Source organism: Polypterus senegalus, chromosome 16 (genome assembly GCF_016835505.1).
Source record: "Polypterus senegalus isolate Bchr_013 chromosome 16, ASM1683550v1, whole genome shotgun sequence".
Lineage (NCBI taxonomy): Eukaryota > Metazoa > Chordata > Cladistia > Polypteriformes > Polypteridae > Polypterus > Polypterus senegalus.
The window spans coordinates 32859183-32881791 of NC_053169.1; the positions used below are offsets into that span (position 1 = coordinate 32859183).

At 41.8% G+C, this 22609-nt stretch overlaps 1 protein-coding gene across 1 annotated transcript in view; it reads right to left on the bottom strand.

Annotated features, from left to right (window-relative positions):
- The window catches only part of slc35f3b (solute carrier family 35 member F3b), a 436740-nt gene that overhangs the window by 259390 nt on the left and 154741 nt on the right, over nt 1–22609 (bottom strand). The window lies entirely within an intron of this gene.

A 22609-nucleotide genomic window follows, 5' to 3' on the forward strand; every position in this document is an offset into this window, starting at 1 on the left:
GTTTTTCATATGACTGTACATATATAGCAGCTTATTACAAAATAGTGGCACTCTGCTTTCATAAGCTATGCTAGTACACAAGTATTATATATCACTTCCTTTGACAAATGTGATCAGAACTGCTGGGCCTGCAGTGTGCTCAACGATAACCTCATTTTTAGGTATTCCCATCTGTCCTTCCATGAATCTCCTTTGCTCTGACGTCTAAGGCTGACATTATGTCATATTTAATTTAAGGGTGCACGAGGATGTAATGGGTCATATGGCAGTCTCTCTGCTTTATGTGACTTGAGTTCTAATCTCAACCTGGTGACTGTCTGTGTGGAGCTGGCATGTTCTCCTCATGTATACAGTTTTGTGGGTTTTACTCCATGTACTTCAGTTTTCCTCACCAAACCTGTAGGTCACTTTGTTTGACTTAATATGGGCATAAGAATACGTGTTCACCATGATTACTGTTGATTACTACTTTGCGCCCAATTCAATTAAATAGGCTCAGAGAATGGATGAATGGATCTAATTAAACCTTCTTTGCCTCTTTCTCTGCTATTGTTTTCTCTTGTTTAGCACTCCTCTAGGTGCAATCACCTTTGAGTCCTCATATGCCGACATGCTAAGTCCTTTATAAAAAATAAGGTTCAGTTGTCAATAAGAAATCTGCACATTTCTGAAATATACTTATATAAAATAAAGAACAAATGGACCATTCCCACAGCCTCCTGATTTCCATTTTGAACCTGCAAGTACATTTAGAACATACAGAGCCCTTGGACAGACCGTCCATGAAATTATTGCTTTGCTTTTTTTCTGAAACAGTAAAAAAACAATAAAAATGCTAATACAGCCTTCAAGATTTATTAGATGAAATGCATGTAACATAAAAATCACCTCCTGAACTGTGGGATAAAAAAACAACTTTTAGTCAGCCAGCTTCCCAGTCATTTCTATCAGATAACATTGAATATTAATGCACTTTACATTTCTGTTGTAAGCTTCTGTCTGTGGATTAAGAAAAAAAAAGAAAAATCAGTTAAATAATATAATCGTAGCTCAGTAAGTCCCCTGCAAGTGACTGTGCTCCAAACTATTTTTTGGTGCAGTGTTTGTGTTTGGCAGGTATGGGTATCAGCGAGGAGAGTGTGACTTAAAATACAAAGGACTAATGAAGGGATTCATTCCAGGTGTCAAACCTTTACTCTTAGTCACTGAACAGAAACAAATGAGCAGCAGAGTGGCAGCAGGTGAGGTCACCGCCCGCAAAGTTGAGTGAGTTTGCTGGCATACTTTATACTTGAATACTTTCTGGCAGGGAAAATTATTATTTTTCTACCAATCAAATCTATTTTAAAAATTCATTGGATTTCTTATATAATTAATCAGTCCTGTGGCAGGCCCTGTAGCACTAAGTGTTTCCTCCTATGAGTAGAAGATAGGGATCACCTTTTGGTGGACTGGTTGAAATAAGGACTGGGACCTAGCCTAGTCACCTGCATCCTCTGAGTGGTTGTAAGTTTCAGGGAGCCAGCTGACTCTGAGGCAATGGGGCATTCAGTGTTGGGTCGATCACCTACGTGAAGGAGAAAAGGTTCAGAGGCAAAATGTGAGCCTTGCAAATGTTTTGATTCAAGGGAGATAGCCAGGTTTAAAAAATTAATTAAGACTCCTGCGGAGATGAGAAGGTTGACTTTGGAGTAGATGGGCCAAATGTTGAATATGGAGAAACAATAAGAAGAATCAGTCTACATACTCTGAGCCACAAGCCTTAACTAGTAGCAGTATCACCAGTGGCAATTAGAACATAAGAACACAAGAAATTTGACCAACGAGAAAAGACCATTCAGTCTATCAAGCTCGTTTGTTTAGCCAAAAGCTAAACCATCCTAATATCTCATCCAGATATTTCCGAAAGGTTGCTTCAACCGCATGTCTCAGTTTTTTGTTCTTGATTCCCATAACCCTTTGCAAGTCTAGGTTAAGACCCCGACAAGCCCTTGGGTGACTTCTACTTATATTATTCTATCCACTTATACTGTGTGATCTTACTTTTAGCCATGCAGTGCACAGATATTGGGCTATTTAATGCAGCACAGTGTTTCTCACTTTAGAATTCAGCATGAGCCTTGATCATTTCAGTGCAAGAATACTTGATCAGTTAAACGAGCAGAGAGAGTGGGGCTTGGTGAAAAGGCCCCTTAGTGCCACAGGCCCCTGGGCATGCACCTAGAACGCTCTGATGGTAGATCTGCCCCAACTCTGTGTAAAGAAGAGCTGACCAGCTTCAGTCCTAAATATGCATTTCCTTAATTTCCACAGGAGTCCTCAAGTACGTGAATCTCTATTTACCTGAAAGAATTCTACTGGATGTACTTTATCAATGCCTTTGAAAATTTTAAAGACTTTGACTAGATCCCCATGCAATCTACTCTGGTTGAGAATTAACAGGTTTAATTCTCTGACACAGTGGGACATGTCCATAAGTCCTGGGATGCACTTGGTTGGTCTCCTCTGCACAGCTTCAGATACTGCTATGTCCTTCTTGGTGTGTGGTGACCAGAATTGGACATAATACTCCAGATGCAGTCTCACTAGTGTGTTATACAGTCAATTAGTCTGAGTAATAACTTAACATTTTATCTGCCTTTTGAATAGCTTCTGAAAATGAAAACTGTGTGTCAAAATGAACCCTTAAATTTATAGTTTACCTCATCTTCCAAGTTCAAATTCAGGTTTTATTGCAAAATGCAACCATTTCATAGAGATTCTGGTTCTATTTATTAACAATAGTTATTGTTTAGTCATAATTAGTACTAGTAGTAGTAGTAGCAGTAGCAGCAGGTGTCTTTATTTGGCAGACAGCTTGAAAAAGGATTTCATTCTCAAAATAATAAAATGAAAGAGGAATAACTGAAAGAGCAGAGGCAAGAGCATTTGAAAACAAGACAACAGTGATGTTCAAAAAATGTGCACGCTAATCAATGAAGAGGCATTTAACTCTACTGCTTTATAAGGAATAAGGAGTTGACGATCAGATATCCCTCCGTTATTCACCACACGTACAGTTTCACATTCTTATGGTGTGGATTTTAATGCTTCAATCTGTCAGACCATAAAGGTGTGAGTGGTTTGTGCTTAGCGTGCTTGGAATCCTTTATCACGACAGGGCTTTATTTTGGAAGGGTCCAAATACAAATGTATGTTCAGTTCAGACTTTAATGAATAGTCGATAAAAGCAGAAAACGTTAAAAATTAGGAAGGCTGGCTCACTATCTTGTACCAGTAAAGAGTCCTAAGAACAAAAATGACTGTTTAATATACAAGATAAAAGCAAATTATTGCTTAATCGAAGGAGGCACACAAAAAATCAGCGGAATACACAGAAATAAGTTATGAAATAAGCTAGCTGCCACCACACAGGGTTTGGACACTTTCTTTGAAGTGGGTGGCTTGTCCACCTGTCCACCTATGTAGTGCCAGAAACATCAAGTTATTTTTCCAATCTCTTCTCAGAATCTCACATTCTATCTCTCTTTGCACTGCCTCCCTGCCAGCTGAGACTTTGCTCAGCTCTTTTCTCATCCTTAAATGCAAATGGTCTTTGGCCAATGACAGCTTAATACTCTCCTCTAAATCTGTAGAATTACTTTCAGGGTCCATATAGACTTGCAGCCATCTCCTGGAACTCTGGTTATTCCTGCACCACGATCCCTATTAATTGTTGAAAGGGTCAGGCCGACTTTGTCTTTCCAGCAGTGTTCCTTAACCCAGCTGTTGAAGGAGAGTCTCCTAGTCTCCTGTCCACCACCCATTCCCTCTCCATTGTTATTTTAGCTCCCCTGAAGTAGTAAGCCCTGCAAGCTAATGAGGCATGGCCACCTCCCGGAATTTCTTTCCCATTTTGTACTGTCTGCAGATTAATTTAAATATACCATGGGGAGATCGACTGAACTCTAATGGCCATTGAACCATCTTATTAGAACAGTGGGTCCTTTTTATAACCAGTAGGTAGTTCTCTAGGGACTGTCAACTGACACTATCAATATCTTTATTGAATTACATACCAGCCAAGTTCTCTCTTTCTTTATGTCCTGTTCATCCTTACACCTCCTTACCAGACCACCACCCTCTCACAAAATCTTTAGCTTTCCATTCTTCTGAACCTGACTATACCCATTTGTCCACCCATGCCAATCCAATCCAAAGTAACTGCTCTGTTCAAAACACCAAAATGTATAATATATACATAACACTCAATACATCTGCCTAATATCAAATCATGTTAGGGTTACAGCATCAGGTGCAGAGCATGGAGAAAGCCGGGATAAGGCACCAGTCCATTGGAAGGCGCACACATGCACAAAGGGTTAATTTAGAATTACCAGTAACCATGACCCAATGTCTTTTGAATGTTAGAGGATTACCAGAACATTCAGAGAAAAATCTTTGCAAGAAGAGAGAGAACATGCAGACTCCACACAGCCAATGTAAGGACCGGGAATAAAACTCAAAGTATTGAAGCTGTGAGGCCACAGCACTGCCCAAAGCTGCCTAATGACATGAATATTGCAACCACAAGGGGGCGCCACTCAGCCCCAAACCTCAGACACAATCTCACCCAACACAACTCTGGGTTTAAAATAATACATTTTTATTTTCCCATAATATTTTCCCCTCCTTTTCCAGAGCACACAGCCACAAATACAGCAATATCACTGTATACATGTCTTCTTCTCCTTCCACTCCTTCAGACTCTGACTCCCTGACTTGAGATCTGTAGGATCTGTTCAGGTAAGACATGGGATTGCTTCTGGTGTCACTGCACTGCATGATGGGAGCACTTCGGGGTCACTAGAAACCAGTGTTTCCACCCCCGGGCAGCACCCTCTTGCAGGACCTAAGGACCCAGACAGGGCTACACTTCTGCAGTCCAATTCTCATGCAACCTTGTGGACATCCTGGTTTGGATCAGCCTAGAGTATCACTGCCACCTTCTGTGTGGGGGAATGAACTGCTAACAGTTTCCATGTTCACCCGGGCCATTCATTATTCCTTGATCCCAACTGGAACTAAAATCAAAAGGCATTCCAGCCAGGTTGTGTCTCCACTTCTGCAGTCCTTCCATTATGGCTTCCCAGCCGGGTAAAGAATCAGTCTCCATCCCAGGTGGGATGAGTGGCACTTAAAAAATACAGGCATACTCAAGCCACTTAAGCCAGGTCAGGGTTGTGGAACACTTGAGCTTATCCCAGCAGTACCGAACACAAAGTGGAAAACAACCTGGACAGCAAGGTGCCAGTTCACCGCAGGGCACACTCACTTACACTGGGGCCAGTTTAGAGTCACCTGATAGCTAACTGCAAGTATGTTGGTAGGTGAGAGGACAAACGAATCAGACATAACTGGAGATACAAACTCCACAAAGTGACAGGACTGATTCTGCCACCAGGGCGCTAACTGCGACAACACCATGCTGCACACAGAATAGACTATATTTAAGATATTTGACATGTATAATATTTCATTTCACCCTGTAATTCAGCACAGTCCAAGGCTAACCATTCTCTGTGTCCACAATTTAAAAGAAAAAAGAAATTCTCATCCCCTTTAGAAAATGACTATATGCTATAAGAACAAAAGAAAGAAAAAAATGCTTAAAAAGGAAAAATATCTTGAAGCCAAAAGACTGTCTCGCTCTTGGCCACTCAATTGTTGGGGTGCAAAAAGTGCACTCAGGCCATTGCCATCCAGCAAACAATTTGTTTTCTGTCACCTTTGAACTGTAGAAAGATGAGTCGCTAGTTCTTGTCCACATGAAACGGGAGGCAATGTTGTGGTGAAGTGCTTCGGATCGATTTGGCTTTCATCTTGTGGTCTTTACATCAAAGAACAAAATGGCAAGGATAGTTATTTTGAGTTATATTAGCATTGCCAACTTCTGCTAGAGCTGCTGAACATGGTGCTTTATCATTTGTTATCATGACTATTATGGCTGCGCAGTATTTGTGTTCTTTTTCAGGCTTTCTTATACTCTCGTCTGGACAGCGTTAACATTCAGGGAGGGGCTGGACGGCACCTAAAACTGTGGATCCCTTGATCCCACTTAAGCGCTGCCCTTTTAGCCGCTTCTGTATGCGTGACTAATTATCAATGCATTTCATGCAATATAGAAAACAAGTAAAAGGTTGCAGTATTTCCACACTGGAAGTGCAAAAACAAGTTTTGAAAAGTAAAATTTTATTAATTTCGCCTATGTCATATTTTATGTTATAAATCGTATTAAGAGAAGGGTTTGTTTTTAATTGTCAGCACTCAGAACATAATGAAGAACAACCATATAGAAATTGCAAATATGCACAATAATGTATAGTTTAAATAACTCCATTGGATTCCATCATCCAATTATCCATTGATTGAAATTATAAGTTGCAGGGAGTCAAGGTTTGAGCGTAAGGCGGCACCTACTGCAACCCTGAGAGAGCCGCTGCTCCATTGCAGAACACATGTGGCAGTCAACCTAACCTGCAGGCCTTTAAGGATGCGGGAGGAAAACCAGAGACAAAGCCACAAAAATATGTCAAGAATGAACACACAGACACAGAACCCAAACCTCATGTGCTGTGAGGTAGCCATATAAACCACAGCGGTGTATTCAAAAACATTCACAAGAAGAAGCTTATGACTTTCATCCCTATATAGATTTTCTGTACTGCCTTTTGAAGTACAGGTTTGTGTGGAGTTAAACTTCAAAAACTTATCATCTGCTGCCACTTTTACCACTCACATTTCTCGCTCAAGTATGTACGTGAGCAAACTGTTTACTTTGCGGTGTACATCATCACCATTTGCCGTTTATAATATTCCTGTAGTTAACGTATGAAGCAGTAGTAGCAATTTTAATTCAGAAGCAGCAGGGTTACATCTCAGAGGTGTGCAGATGAATGGCGCTTAGCAAGAAGCTCAGTGGCTAATTGTTTGCCACCGCTTTATTTTTCTTTACGAATGGACCCATAAAATAATGGCATAGTCTCCGTTCTTAATAGAAGCATATTGGTCCGAATCCATTTAATGATTCAATAAGTGCGTTTTCTGCTTAGAGATATTTTATGAAACAAGGGGTGATTAAAGAGCTTTGAGCCTAATGCCTTGGAAGGAGTTTTCTACAGTGTTAATTTTGTAAGTGATGAAAGGTTAGCTTTGGTGCACTAAAAGATGGGAATGACATGTTTTGAACATTTTGGGTTTATACCGTGTGCATGTTATCCTAGAATGAACTCACTATGGAGGAGAAAAACTGCAAAATGAAGTTAATGCACTGTCATTGACTGTGCAGAATGAATCTGTAAACTTGAAATTGTTCTTTAGTGCTAGAAATGTAATGATAGCATAAACCTTTATTTTGTAGTTTCCTGTGGGAAAAATAATTTACTCCAGAAACAAAAAATATGCACTTGAAATCACAAAATGCTATGAAATTAAGATATTTTAATACACTTAGCCACAGAAAATCAGCGCACCAGAATCTCTCTGTTGAGTTTGGGCTCAGTTCAGTTCGGTTTGAGTTCAGTTTTGGTCTTCATATTACAAAGGAGACATAGCAGCAGTAGAGAAATGCAGACGATATACAGTGTGCAGATGATACCAAGCTAGGTGGATTGGCAGATAATTTAGAATCCACTGAATCATTACAGAGGGACTTGGACAGCATACAGGCCTGGGTAGATTTGGGGCAGATGAATTTTAATGCACATAAATGTGAAGTATTACATGTAGGAAGTAAAAATGTTAGGTTTGAATACACAATGGGCGGTCATCACTATCAGCTGCCAGATAGTGTTCTGACGCCGTTAACAAGGCTAACAGAAGTTTAGGTTTAGGTTATATAGAGCCCTGATGTGTAGAGTACAAGTCCAAGGAGGTTATGCTCAAGTGTTATAACACACTGGTGAGGCCTCATCTGGAGTACTGTGTGCAGTTTTACTTCCAGGTTACAAAAAGGACAAAGTATCACTAGAAAAAGTGCAGAGAAGAGTGAGGAAAGATTAAAGGAGCAGAGCCTTTTCAGTTTAAGCAAAAGAAGATATATGATTGAAGTGTTTAAAATTATGAAAGGAATTAGTCCAGTCGATTGAGAATGTTATTTGAAAATAAGTTTGACGAGAATACAAGGACACAGCTGGAAACCTGTTAAGGGTAAGTTTTTCTTTACACGGAGAACCACAGGCACATGGAATAAGTTACCAAGTAAAGTGATAGACAGTAGGACTTTATAGACTTTCAAAACTAACTAAACTTGCAATTATTTTCAAAGAATTAAGTGGATAGAACTGGAAAGCTTTGTTGGGCTGAATGGCCTGTTCTCATCTAGATTGTTCTAATGCTCTAAAGTCCAGAAGAGATGATTCTGGGACTAAGAGGTATGAGCTATTGTATGAGAAGAGATTGAAGGAACAGAACCTTTTCAGTTTAAGCACACAAAGAGAAAGACTGGACGTGATCAAAGTGTTTAAAATGATGAAAGGAATTGGTTCAGTAGATTCCAGTCGCCACTTTAAAATAAACAAGAACATAGGGACACCGAAAACACTCAAATACAAGACAGTTTTTTTTTCACAAAAGAACCATAGACACATAAAATAAAGTACCAGGTAGTGTGGTGGAGAGCAGGACTTTATGGACCCTCATATTTCAACTTGATATTTTATACAATCATGATGAATAGGATGGATACGCTTGTTGAGCTGAATGGCCTGTTCACATCACAATTGTTCTAATATTTTGATCACCTCTCATGTATTAAGGAAAAGCCTTTCAATAACCAAATGACACATACAGTGTGTAAGTTGACTATTTTACTGAAACAGAAGTCATACAGGCCCAAAATTTTATTTTTGAATCACATTTATTAGACAGAGAAACAATATATAATGATGTTAAGAAAAGTCAGAAATAATGAACCCTCCTATTAACAATAAGGAAATACATTTACATTACAACCACCGCTTTGTTATCCATGAGTCCAATTTCTTAAACCATTTTTTGTAAAACACGGTGCAAAGGCACCAGAGCAAATCAATGAAAGGATTGAGGTAATGTTGGGTACTGAAGAATCCATCCATCCATCCTCTTCCGCTTATCTGAGATCGGGTCGCAGGGCAGCAGCTTGAGCAGAGATACCCAGACTTCCCTCTCCCCTGCCACTTCTTCTAGCTCTTCCGGGGGAATTCCAAAGGGGTTCCCAGGCCAGCCGAGAGACATAGTCCCTCCAGCGTGTCCTGGGTCTTCCCCGGGGCCTCCTCCCGTTGGACGCGTGCCGAACACCTCACCAGGGAGGCATCCTGATCAGATGCCCGAGCCACCTCATCTGACTCCTCTCGATGTGGAGGAGCAGCGGCTCTACTCTGAGCCCCTCCTGGATGACTGAGCTTCTCACCCTGTCTTTAAGGGAAAGCCCAGACACCCTGCGGAGGAAACTCATTTCAGCCGCTTGTATTTACGATCTCGTTCTTTCGGTCACTACCCATAGCTCATGACCATAGGTGAGGGCAGGAACGTGGATCGACTGGTAAATTGAGAGCTTTGCCTTATGGCTCAGCTCCTTTTTCACCACGACATACCGAAGCAGAGCCCGCAGCACTGAGTACTGAAGAATGTGAACATGAAATTACTGCTTAGTAGAAGAAGCAAGAAATGGAATTCTTCAAAGAAGAAATCATCTGAGGAAAATGGTGGAAGACTCTCCACCTGACTCGAGAGTCATCTGTGAACAGTACATATTAATAAAAAATAGCGCCACCTTTGAGACAATTGCTTCTACAACACAACACAATCTAAAACTTGTGTCTAAAGACTTTATTACTAAATATATGTTTCATCTTTAATTGGAACATGTCATTGGTGTTCATAATGGTGCAGTGGTAAGAGTTGATTCTTCAGAGGTCCAATGTCCTTGGTTCAGATCTCACAACTTGTTGTTGTCTATGCACACTCTGCTGGTTCTTGCTCTATCTGCATTGGTTTTCCTTCTCTATTCCTGCAGAGTTGCATGTTAGGTGTGGTCCCCGGCCGGGCTCCAGCCCAGCTTGTGCCTCCTCCAGACCGCGAGGGGGCGTCCGTCCTGGTTCTGTTGGGGACCACGGGTCGAGGGCATGGAAGCCCTACTCTGTAGGGGCCCGTGGTCACCGCCAGGCAGCACCCCGATGCCGGTTTATCCCGTGTGGTCCTCGGCCGGGGCTGGAGCCCGGCCAGGACGCCTTGGAGGACCAGAGGAGGGCGTGTGCCTCCTCCAGACCGAGTGGGGGCATCCGTCCTGGTTATGCAGGGGGCCTCGGGTAGGGGGCTTTGAAGCCCAGCCCTGTAGGGACCCGTGGCCACCGCCTGGCGGCGCCCCAGTGCCTGTTTATCCCGGGAGCCCGGCACTTCCGCCACACCAGGAAGTGCCGGGGGGAAGATGACCGGGGAGACACGGATGGCTTCCGGGTGCGCAGCCGGCACTTCCGCCACACAGGGGTGTGGCCACCGTTAAGTGCCGGGAAGCAGCTGGAGCCCATCCGGGTTTCCATAAAAGGGACCGCCTCCCTCCAGTCATTGGTGGAAGTCGGGAGGCAGTGTTGACGGAGCTAGAGAGAAGACAGGAGGCGGCCAGGAAGCAAGGCACAGAGACTGTGGGCCCTGGACTTTGGGGGATTCAGTGCCAGGGGCACTGGGGTTGTGTGAGTGCACGTGACTTATGGAACTTGTACATAGTGTAAATAAAAGTGTGTTGGGTGCGAAAATGTCGTCCGTCTGCCTGTGCCAGGGCCAGCTTTCACATAGGTTAACTGTCACCTCTCAGTGTGTGGGTAATGAAACGGATTGACCAGCTCCTACAGTACATTGCACCCAATGCTGTCACTTTACACTCTCGCCTCCCATTAACTCTGAACTGGGTTTGAAAATGTCATGTTAACTTACAATTATGAATATGAATGACACACAACGTTGCAAAAATTAGGAAACACACATCTCTGTATTTGACTGGATCTTTGTCTGCAGGTTTGCTTTCTGTGTCTGTTCCACAGTGTGACCGTAAGAAAGTCACTTAACCTGCACATAAACAGCTGCACTGCTTTCTTTACAGCATGGCTGCCAGGCAGCACCTCTTTAGGGGACTAAAATGGACAACGCAGCAACACTTAGAGCTCACTTGACCTTACACAAGCCTGTTATCTAAGAGCACAATTCAAGAGGTCAAACACAACATATTAGACAAATGTCCAAGAAATCAATAATACACTACATAAAAAAGTCAAGAAGTTGTAAACAGGAACCAAATTTGATAATCCAAGTATGAAGAGAAAAGGTAAATAAAACCATTAGACTCAAGAAAACACAAACCACTAAACAAGGAGAGCTCTAGATGAGAGACTGAAACACATGGCTTGAGCAAAGCATCGCCTGAATTTCCTCGGGTGACTGCTGTATGATAGATTTTGCTTAGCCATCCAAAAGGTAGGATTCCAAATTTCTTCTGTGTAACGCTTTAGATTGTATGCTTTGAAAAGATGGTATAAAAATAAAGAGTAGCTTATTTGTTTGTATAATTTCACTTTTTTTACAGTGCTAGCTGAATTCAAAGCAATTATGTAATTATTGTTGCACTCTACTTGAGAATTCAGTACCCATCACCTCGTAACTCATAGCAAGTCACTTAACGTGCTAGTGCAGTGAATTTAAAAATTGTAACGTATCCTAGTCAAACATGTTGTGGAAAGAGCCAAATATACAATACTAGCTGTGTAAGCCCGTGCTGTAAAAAGCCCAGGGTCCAAGAAACTATTGAAATTGTCAGAAAAAAATTGAAATGTAGAGATGTCAGGTAATTGAAAGGAAGTACACTGGACGTCTCTCTCCTAGGAGGATTTGTTTTGCCCAACGTGCTCACATCGCTTGTGCATTAACGGCAGGAGGAAAAATAAAAGAGATACCGTTTTGCCGATGTTAGCGGCTCAGTGACTTTGTCTTTCTTCTGAGGTTTCGTTTTGCTGACGTGCTCGCCTCGCTTGTGTTATTAGCGGCTAAGCGAGTTTTCTGTTTCCTCGGAGGCGGAGCCCTTAACCCCGACTCCACCTCTCACTGACACACACACTTCCACGTGTAGACGTTTATATATAAGAATATTAATTACTTTACTTTTGAAGTTCTTTTGGGCTAAGCCTTTTTGTTCTGCTCTATATAAACAATATAAACTTCTGAAGCCTGCTTATTTTATTATTGCAGGGAGCTAAACAATGTGATGTATTAATGCATTCAGTTATAATTATTGCTCAGTTATGCTTCTAGTGACACTCTTGTATCTGTGCCCCAATGGAGAGATAAGTAGAATAGTTCAGCCCTCCTGTTCCATCTCCTAATTCCAGAACACACATTATAACCACTTTCAGGGCCTCATTTACATTCAAGGGGTCTATTTGCCTTAATTGGCATCCCATTCTGTAGGCTTGGCTCAGAGACACACACAGCAACGTGAGGAAATAACAGTAACATGCCTTCTGCTACAAATTTAATGTTTAATAACAGTTCTTTTTCTGTTAATGTCTCCAACTCACCATGTTTCCAAAAGTAATTGAAAAAAAGTCTCGGAGACTGCCATACATCCTAGCTCGGCAGAAGAGATTTTTGCTGAGATGGTGCTTTGATAAGCTATCTGAGTGTACAGTGACCTCAGCTTAAGGCACTTTCAGCCAAGAACATGTACAAAGAAGACATCAACAAGCTTCGCTTCTGGATAATTTTGTGAAGTGTCAGACGGAAGCAGTTCAGCACTTCAAGGTGAATGGGAAAAATCGGTCACACTTGAGAAATGTTTTTAGAAGTCGGGTTTTTGAGCTCTCATCAGGCATGTGATTTAGGAAAATTCACAGAACCATCTTGTTTTGCTCATCTTCTGATGCCCAGTGTCACAGATGGCCGGAGTCCTTATCCGGCCAGGACACCTCTTTGCTGGAAGGATCAGGGGAGCAAGCCTGGTCAGAGTGTTACCTCCCCTGGGAAACTAGATAGCAGCCCCCATGGGTTGCAGCAGTGCCTCAGACTCCCGCAGGGCTTTATGGGAGATGGAATTGTCTACAGCCCTGTTGGGATCCTCAGATGCTGCCAGGGGGCTCTGCAGCTGTTCCTGAGCCCATGTGGACGGTTCTTCATCCACACCTGGAAGTGCTGCCAGAAGTGGGGCAACGAGCATCTGAAGCACTTCCATGAGCCTTCTAATAAGGGGCCAGCAGACAATACTCGGTGAGCCAGAGTCAGGTGGAAGGTGGACAATGCTTGCCGAGGAGGAGTGGAGGAGAAAAGAGAGAGGAAAAAGAGGAATATTGTGATTGTGCTTGTGTTTTGGGCTCGTGGGAATGGGGAAGACGTTCTTCACGAGTGAAGAAAAATAAAAACTCTTGTGTTTTATAAGTGTGCCTCCAGTGTCTGTCTGTGTAGGCGCTTCTTCAATTTGGACGTAATCCCTGCCTTCTGTCGCTGGCAAATGATTTGCATGACAGAAAAAACCAAAGAGTCGGGTTTGGGCTCAGTGGCAAAGCATTCCAGTGGTATAGTTGAATGACTGAAAAAAAAGCCTTATAAACCTTTATCAGAATAATTACCAACTAAGTAGCCGTTCCGGTGCAAATGTAAATGCCGAAAAGGCGAAGAACACGAAGACAGATTTTTAGCATCCTGTTCATAAATTCGGGCCTGCTCTTGCCAGTTCACAGGGCAACTTAGCCTGCCCAGATGGTACATGCCAGGTTGTACATGCCAGCTGTGCGATGTGGCTGGTCTGTCGGTGAGCAGGACTTAATTGGGAGCAATCCGGGAATCAACCCTAGAGAGGAGGCTAGTCCATTATTACACTGTACATATCACGTACAGAGTCATTTTATATGGAAGACAGAGTTGATAATAATAGTTAGTGCCAAAATTAAACGCATTTCACGCCATTAAAAGCATTTCAGTCGCATGTGGTGATTTAGTTTTAGTATGGTTTTATGGATTGCTTTTCACCACAGCATTCAATTTTCGGGTTGGTCAAAATGCAACCCAGTAGCGTCTTGCATTTCGATTCAAGCCCTTATATTACATGTCATAACTAAAAACAATGCAAACGTATTGCATTTCAATTCGGAGCTGTTCAGAGTGTACTTATTTCCATTCAAAATTTTGTATTTATGCCAAATCTTATTGTAAAACTGAATCAAATGACCAATCAGCATCAAAAGATGGGGTAAGAGGTATTCTACTCACGAGTGTTTTCTAATGAGCAGACTGTCTTACTTACTAGATGCTGTGAAATACTACTCACACAATATTACACTGCAGAAAGTTGTAAATTCCAATGGTAATGACAAGAAAACATCAATTAACAAATGAAAGGAGACAGAGCATTATTGCCTTTATTATTATTATTTTTTTTTATTTATTTTTTTTTTCTCCAGCCGTCTGGAGTTTTTTTTGTTTTTCTGTCCGCTCTGACCCTACTTATTCTGTGTTAATTAATGCTGTCTTATTTTTATTTTTTATTGTATCTTCTATTTTTCTATTCATTTTGTAAAGCACTTTGAGCTACATTTTTTGTATGAAAATGTGCTATATAAATAAACGTTGTTGTTGTTGTTGTTGTGTCGGGTTGGGTGGCTGGCACGTCCCCTAGTGGTTCTTTCACACCAGCAAACACATAAGAACATAAGAGCAATTTTGATGAGAACAGGCCATTCAGCCCAACAAAGCTTGTCAATTCCTGTACACTTAACTCTTGCGAAAAACCTCACAGCTGAATGTATTATAGTGGGGTGAGTGGAGCTTTCCATATTTTTATGAATTATCCTGCTCTCGCAAACCCTGCGCTTAACGCACTTATTCAGAACGACACATACACACACACCTCCGAGGATGGATTAAGATGTACACGAACCCCAGGGTGCTAAAGCTTAAAAGTGCCACCCCTTGCCTTACTAACCCCACCAAGCACGTGTGTATACTCACAAATTATGTACATCTCATATGGCAGTAATAAATTCGACACAAGGTTTCAATAGAAAAAAATCCTAAACTTTATATCACGTCCTGTTTCATGCCATTGTGTATTACAATGAAGGTAAGAAACTAATCGATGAGTTCAATAACACATCTGTGTGAAATTTTCTCTTTTTATATGTCCAATGCCACTTTATGGGAAAAAGCTGACATGTACTGGAGCATTTTTGGACCTAATAAAAAATGGGAAAGGAGACCCTTCATTTGGGTTTGAAGCTGTTTGGCGCATCTTATCTCCTGCAGTAGCCTTTTTGTCTGTCACATTGATGTTTGCATCTATGTTGGTGACTCAGAAGAACTGGACCTCGTTCTGCTGTTAAAACTGTTTTATCCCAGTCCTGGCTACTTGCAAGTTCATTCGCATTAGTCTCAACTGCAGTATTTAGATAGATAGATAGATAGATAGATAGATAGATAGATAGATAGATAGATAGATAGATAGATAGATAGATAGATAGATAGATAGATAGATACAGTTGTGCTTGAAAGTTTGTGAACCCTTTAGGATTTTCTATATTTCTGCATAAATATGACCTGAAACATCATCAGATTTTCACTCAAGTCCTAAAAGTAGATAAAGAGAAACCAGTTAAATAAATGAGACAAAAATATTATACTTGGTCAATTATTTATTAAGGAAAATGATCGAATATTACATATTTGTGAGTGGCAAAAGTATGTGAACCTTTGCTTTCAGTATCTGGTGTGACCCCCCTTTGCAGCAATAACTGCAACTAAACGTTTCCGGTAACTTTTGATCATTCCTGCACACCGGCTTGGAGGAATTTTAGCCCATTCCTTCATACAGAACAGCTTCAACTCTGGGATGTTGGTGGGTTTCCTCACATGAACTGCTCTCTTCAGGTGCTTCCACAACATTTCGATTGGATTAAGGTCAGGACTTTGACTTGGCCATTCCAAAACATTAACTTTATTCTTCTTTAACCATTCTTTGGTAGAACGACTTGTGTGCTTAGGGTTGTTGTCTTGCTGCATGACCCACCTTCTCTTGAGATTCAGTTCATGGACAGATGTCCTGACATTTTCCTTTAGAATTCTCTGATATAATTCAGAATTCATTGTTCCATCAATGAAGGCAAGCCGTCCTGGCCCAGATGCAGCAAAACAGGCCCAAACCATGATACTACCACCACCATGCTTCACAGATGGGATAAGGTTCTTATGCTGGAATGCAGTGTTTTCCTTTCTCCAAACATAACGCTTTTCATTTAAACCAAAAAGGTCTATTTTGGTCTCATCCGTCCACAAAACATTCTTTCAATAGCCTTCTGGTTTGTCCACGTGATCTTTAGCAAACTGCAGACGAGCAGCAATGGTTTTTTTGGAGAGCAGTGGCTTTCTCCTTGCAACCCTGCCATGCACACCATTGTTGTTCAGTGTTCTCCTGATGGTGGACTCATGAACATGAACATTAGCCAATGAGAGAGAGGCATTCAGTTGCTTAGAAGTTACCCTGGGGTCCTTTGTGACCTCGCTGACTATTATGCGCCTTGCTCTTGGAATGATCTTTGTTGGTCGACCATTCCTGGGGAGGGTAACAATGGTCTTGAATTTCCTCCATTTGTACACAATCTGTCTGACTGTGGATTGGTGGAGTCTAAACTCTTTAGAGATGGTTTTGTAACCTTTTCCAGCCTGATGAGCATCAACAACTCTTTTTCTGAGGTCCTCAGAAATCTCCTTTGTCTGTGCCATGACACACTTCCACAAACATGTGTTGTGAAGAGCAGACTTTGATAGATCCTGTTCTTTAAATGACACAAGGTGTCCACTCAGACCTGATTGTCATCCCATTGATTGAAAACACCTGACTCTAATTTCACCTTCAAACTAACTGCTAATCCTAGAGGTTCACATACTTTTGTCACTCAAAAATATTTAATATTTGATCATTTTCCTTAATAAATAAATGACCAAGTATAATATTTTTGTCTCATTTGTTTAACTGGTTTCTCTTTATCTACTTTTAGGACTTGAGTGAAAATCTGATGATGTTTTAGGTCATATTTATGCAGATGTATAGAAAATTCTAAAGGGTTAACAAACTTTCAAGCACTACTGTACATAAATAGATAGATAGATAGATGCTTTATTAATCCCAGTCGCAAATTCACATACTCCAACAGCAGCATACTGATAAAAAACAATATTGATCAGTGAAATAGAGAAAAATAGAGAAAAATATTGAAATATATTTACAGCCTGTTCAAAGTACTTCTTTATTATTGTTTTGAAAATGTCAATGTCAGGTATAGTCTTTAGCAAAAGAGTTTTGTTTGCTTTTGTTGTTTTTGTTCTTTTTTCATTATTTTTTTTTCACCGCATGACTGGGCTCTCATTTTGAATAACAGCCCATCTGCACTTTTTCTTTTTTACAGCACAGTAACACATCAAATGTTCAGTCTGATAAACGTGATCCATAAGACACCTGCTCTAATCATAGCTTAGTCATATCAACCAACCAGAACTTGTGTTTTTCTCTTAGAAGCTCTTTATTTAGATGTGATTGGAGAGGTTTATAATCACGAGATTAAAAGTTAGGTATGTGCGTGCTAGAAAACAGATTGCCGAGATTGTAAAAAAAACAACATGGACTTTTCCTGTGTAACCACAAGGCGGTGCCAGAGAGTCCCAAACCACACAGTAACACTTCACACATTTCCCGGTTCAAATAAAAGATATTTATTCAAACACGGCACCTCTCCAATGATCACCCTTCCAAAGACACCTTAAAATACACAAATAAACCAATCATGGTTTCTTCTTCCTCATCTGAGAGTGTAGCCCACTTCGCAACTCTGAGTCAATACAAGTGAGGCAGCAGGCCTCCTTTTAAACCGGAACTGCTTCCGCTCTTCAGTCCAGGTCATCTAGAGCATTTCCTGATTGTGTGGAAACCAGGGCAGTCCTCCCTCAGCAGCTCTCTCTAGTGGTCTCCAAAGACCCTGAAAGAGCTGCATTTCTAGACTCCAACTCCCATGCCATCCTGCGGATGTTCTAATCCGGTTTCGCTCGGAGCGACACTGTTATGTTGTGGAATGATTGGCTCCCAGTGAGCCAGTTTGCCTGTTCCTTACATTATGGCCTCCTGGGCGGGAAAAAGTAAGGAATCCTGCCTGTCCTTCTTTTCTGGCACTTACATCTGCTACAAGCCTATTATTGGATGGGAGCCAGTTACCTCCAGGAGAGTGAGGAAGTGGAGTCTGGAGGGTGAAATGGCTCTGAATGACTGCTTTTGAATAACAGACTGGAAAATGATGTGTGAGTCACATGGGGATGATATTGAGGGACTATATCCTTCATCAGCGACTATACTAATTTCTGTGTCAGCACAGTGGTACCCACAAAGACAGTGCATTGCTTTCCAAACAACAAGACGTGGATTACTAAGGATCTACAAGGACTACTGAATGACAAGATGAGAGCATTCAGATCTGCTGATAAAGAAGCTCTGAAATGTAAACAGAGACTGCTGAAGAAAAAGCTGACTGAAGGAAAGGAAGCTTACAAAACGAAAATAGAAAACAAACTCATTCAAAATAAAATGAAAGATGTCTGAAATAGACTCGGCATAATTACTGGACTCAAGCAATCCAGGGCTCGGGTGCTAGAAGGGGGTGCGGACAAAGCTAATGCCCTGAACCAATTTTTAAATAGATTTTCCCTTCCACACTGCCATCATTTTCCAATGACAAGTTTCCCCACACCATCCCTATTGTATTAACAACTCCTACCAGGTTAACTGGAAAGACCAGTGACAAGTCCAACTCTGACCATTAGTATGGGCTGTCCATAACTAAAGACTGAGTAAGGAGACAACTGAGGGAGCAACACACAAGAAAAGCTGCAGGACCAGAATGAGTCAGTCCTCGAGTCTTATGGCCTGTGCTCACCAAGTCTGTGCTGTCCTCTGGCACCTGTTCAATCTGCCCCTATGCTTCTAGATCAGTGGTTCCCAAACTCGGTCCTGGGGACCCACTGTGGCTGCAGGTTTTTGTTCCAACCAGCTTCCGTTTTTCATTGGAATCTTAGCCTAATTAAGTGAGCTGTTATTTTGAGTTTTGGAGTCAATGTAGAAAATACAAACTAAGTTAGGTTGATTTTTATTAAAATGTAATAAGGCAGGGCAGCATGGTGGCACAGTGGGAAATAGCTTTTGCGCTCCGGTTTCCTCCCACAATCCAAAGACATGCAGGTTAGGTGGATTGGCGATTCTAAATTGGTAGTAGTGTGTGCTGGGTGTGTGGGTGTGTTTGTGTGTGTCCTGCGGTAGGTTGGCACCCTGCCCAGGATTGGTTCCTGCCTTGTGCCCTGTGTTGGCTGGGATTGGCTCCAGCAGACCCCCGTGACCCTGTATTCGGATTCAGCGGGTTAGAAAATGGATGGATGGAAGGATGGATAGCGCTTTTCTCAGTACTCAAAGCGCTATCCACACAGGGAGAAACCGGGAAGCAAATGGGTAGCGCTGCTGCCTCGCAGTTAGGAGACCTGGATTCGCTTCCCGGGTCCTCCCCGCGTGGAGTTTGCACGTTTTCCCCATGTCTGCGTGGGTTTCCTCCGAGTACTCCGGTTTCCTCCCAAAGTCCAAAGACAAGCAGGTTAGGTGTATTGTTGATCCTAAAGTGTGTTCTTGGTGTGTGTGTGTGTGTGTGTGTGTGTGCCCTGTGGTTTGCTGGCGCCCTGCCCGGGGTTTGTTTCCTGCCTTGCATCCTGTGTTGGCTGGGATTGGCTCCAGCAGACCCCAGTGACCCTGTAGTTAGGATATAGCGGGTTGGATAATGGATGGATGGATGTAATAAGGCAGTTATATGGGGAATATGTAGGTTTTTTTAACAGTATTTTCATTCTGCTTTTCCAGGTGTTCTGGTTATTTAATCGATTCTTTACTAATTAGCGGGTCTGACACTGGAGTCATTGCAGCTTTCATCATCCTGGGTGTCTGCTGTGCTGGCTGTTAATTGTCACTATTAGGGTTAAATGAAGGGAGCAAACTACACAGGGAAAGGGGGAAATAACAGGAAAATAACAAAAGAGAGTTAAGCATTTATAGCTTTAGAAAAAAAAGAAAAATATTTCTAAATGTCTTATGAATGTAAAAACCACACTGTTGTGTTTTTTTTTTTCCTGAATGCAGAATAAGAGAAAAGTAAAAAAAGACCAGCTAATTAAATGAGATCAGTTGTTATCGATTATTATCACTGATTCTGAATCTGGTTGGAACAAAAACCTACAGCCGCAGTGGGTCCCCAAGATCGAGTTTGAGAACAACTGCTCTAGAAAGTACTTTTTTCCTAGAAGACTGAGCTCCTGCAGGTAATGACATTCTTTACATCTTCTACAAGTCTGTGGTGGCCAGTGTGATTTTCTACACCGTGGTGTGCCAGGCTGGTTACATCACTTCAAGAGAGGACCACCAAATCAACAAGGTAATTAAAAGGGCAGGCTCAGTTATGGAATGCACTCTGGACCACCTGGAGGTAGCAGCAAAGGAGATAACTAAAACAAAAGTGAGTACCATCATGAACAACGCTGTATGTCATCTCTCTCACACATTAGCACTGAAGACTTTCAGCTAAAGAATTATTCAGCAGAAGTGTGTGAAGAAACGCCACGGGGGCTCCTTAACACCAACAGTAATACATCTGTGTAATGCCTAACTGTGACTGGGACTGCCAAGTCAGAAGTGTTCTTTCTTTTTAGACTTTCTGGTTTGTGTATACAATACAATACCATTTATTTTTTGCATAGCCCAAAATCACACAAGAAGTGCCGCAATGGGCATTAACAGGCCCTGCCTCTTGACAGCCACCCAGCCTTGACTCTCTAAGAAGACCTTCCCTCATGGACCCTGTGATCATCAGAGGCGACTGTGTACAGAGGGTGCAGACCTTTAAATATCTGGGAGTGCAGCTGGATGACAAATTGGACTGGACTGCCAATACTGATGCACTATGTAAGAAAGGTCAGAGCAGACTATACTTTCTGAGAAGGTTGGCATCCTTCAACATCTGCAGTAAGATGCTGCAGATGTTCTACCAGACGGTTGTGGCGAGTGCCCTCTTCAACGCGGTGGTGTGCTGGGGTGGCAGCATAAAGATGAAAGACGCCTCACGCCTGGACAAACTTGTTAAGAAGGCAGGCTCTATTGTAGGACTAAAGTTGGACAGTTTAACATCTGTGGCAGAGCGACGGGCACTAAGCAAACTCCTGTCAATCATGAATAATCCACTGCATCCACTGAACAGTGTCATCTCCAGATAGAGGAGTAGCTTCAGTGACAGACTTTTGTCACCGTCCTGCTCCACTGACAGACTGAGGAGATCGTTCCTCCCCCACACTATGCGACTCTTCAATTCCACCCGGGGGAGTAAATGCTAACATTAATTTTATTTTAATTTTTTTCATTTTTATTACTAATTAATTTAATATTGTTTCTTTGTATCAGTATACTGCTGCTGGATTATGTGAATTTCTCCTTGGGATTAATAAAGTATCTATCTATCTATCTATCTATCTATCTATCTATCTATCTATCTAAGACAAGACAAACTCCCAAAAAAACCCTTGTAGGAAAAAAATGGAAGAAACCTTGGGAAAGGCAGTTCAAAGAGAGACCCCTTTCCAGGTAGGTTGGGCGTGCAGTGGGTGTCAAAAAGAAGGGGGTCAATACAATACAATACAATACACAGAACAGAACAAACACTTTCCCATGATTCCTGCAATCCTCCATCAGGGATGACTTTACCTTAGGCAGGCAAAACAACTTGGCAGGTGGGCCGTGGCGCCAAGTGCCACATTTGAGTGCCGAGAAGAGAAACAGAATAGGTGAAGGTTAGTATCCAATTCTAACTATCATGTTACTAATGACTAACAACAGAGATGCAGTCTGTGCAGTTAATCAGCAGCTCTAGTCAGGATATGCTAAACTGAAGTAGTGAGTCTTCAGCTGGGATTTAAAAGCTGAGACCGAAGGGGCATCTCTTATAGTAGCAGGCAGACCATTCCAAAGTTTAGGGGCCCTGTTACTAAAAGTATTTATTTATTTATTTATTTATTTAAATAGCTTCTGTAAAAAGATAAATTTCCCCTTGGGACAAATAAAGTTCTATCTATCCATTTAGATGTCCTTTTCTCACATATGCTAAGGCCCCTTTGCAAGCAGAGACTAAGGGTGTGCACCCAAGTTGCCCTGATGGTAGATCCAGACGGGCACACTCTTCAGTCACTGAAACACTGGTTATGAGTATTGTCTGCACAACCTATCACTCCTCAGTACTCCACATAAGGGGCTTACTAGCTTTGGCTGTTTATATCATTTAGCTTACCATAGACAACAGAGGCCAATACGCTTTGAAACTCAAATCTGCTCAGCACAATGGAACACACAAACCCTCATCCGCCATAATCAACACACAGAATAGGGCAGTGGATAGGTAATGTTAAGTGGCTTTGCGTGTGGTAGTGAATCTTTGAGTGGAGAAAGCCCTGTAATGTACATAAGTTTTGATGTGTCTTTGTGAGAGAAATATGCAGC